Genomic DNA, 1,098 nt, shown 5'->3' on the forward strand with positions numbered 1-1,098 from the left:
AGGTCAAGAGAAAGAGGGTGAGAGAGAGAGAAGAGTAAGTTGGTGAGAGAGAGAGAAAAGAGAAAGAGGGTGTTGGTTTTATATTTTTATTATCGTCTAATATTTTGAAAGCTGAATTTCTAATAAAATGTGCATCTATAGGAGATAATGCCTGGGAATGTGTTCCCCCCCCCCCCACAGTTTAACAGTGGTGTGACGTCAAGAGAAAGAGGGTGAGAGAGAGGGAAGAGTAAGTGGGTGAGAGAGAGAGAGAAAGAGAGAGAAAAAAAAGAAAGACGGTGTTGGTTTTGTGAAAAAAGTTGTTATTTACAATTGTTCGCATTCTTGGCCTTTTGGTCAAGATCAAAGTGTAGTATCTGTTCTTCAGATGCTGCACTTCTATTTCTTGTTCTCTTTCGGTGGAGGAGAAATCCTCCACGACTGAGACAATTTTTATTTTTGTACCTTTTCTCCACGTTAAAAAACGACCCTGGTGTCTAACTCTGTCCCGTGGGGAGGCATAGTAAATAGGTACAATTTTCGCCATTAGTGGATGTTGACGTCACGTCACGTGACATGACTAAGCGTTTTTTTTTTTTTAGTATGAATAACATTTTTTGTTATAATTATAAAGTCTACACTTAATTTTATAGAAAATGATGTATATATAATAGAAAAAAAAAATTACTGGTTTTGTTGGATTCAAGTGGATCCCCCCCCCCTCCAGTTTAAGAGATAGCAGGTCACGTGGTAATATACAAAATGGCTAGCGTAAATATAAAGATCGGTTTTTTTATCGACGAATATTTTGAAAGCTGAATTTTTTTTTATTCCTGTACATTTTTTCCTGATATTTTTCGTTAAAACTCTTGTATAAATACTATTTTTAACCAGTTAAATACGCTGGAGACATTGTCATGGAGTTTAATAATCTCTAGAACAAAGCAGAAGAGAAATTACAAAAGTATCGGTAAAACAAAGTGTTTGTTTACATTTGTTCGCCATTACTGGATGTTGACGTCTCGTCACGTGACATGACTAAGCGTTTTTGGATTATGTAATATTAACATTAAAATGACAGGTTTTTTTGGGGGCCCCCCTAGGAGAGAAATGATCAGT

General features: G+C 36.1%; 1 pseudogene; it reads left to right on the top strand.

Annotated features, from left to right (window-relative positions):
- Positions 1-315: 315 nt before the first annotated feature.
- LOC145285349 (U2 spliceosomal RNA) lies at positions 316-449 on the top strand (annotated as a pseudogene).
- The last annotated feature ends 649 nt before the right edge of the window (positions 450-1,098 follow it).

Source organism: Euprymna scolopes, chromosome 9 (genome assembly GCF_053919585.1).
Source record: "Euprymna scolopes isolate OS-2025 chromosome 9, ASM5391958v1, whole genome shotgun sequence".
NCBI classification, from domain to species: domain Eukaryota; kingdom Metazoa; phylum Mollusca; class Cephalopoda; order Sepiida; family Sepiolidae; genus Euprymna; species Euprymna scolopes.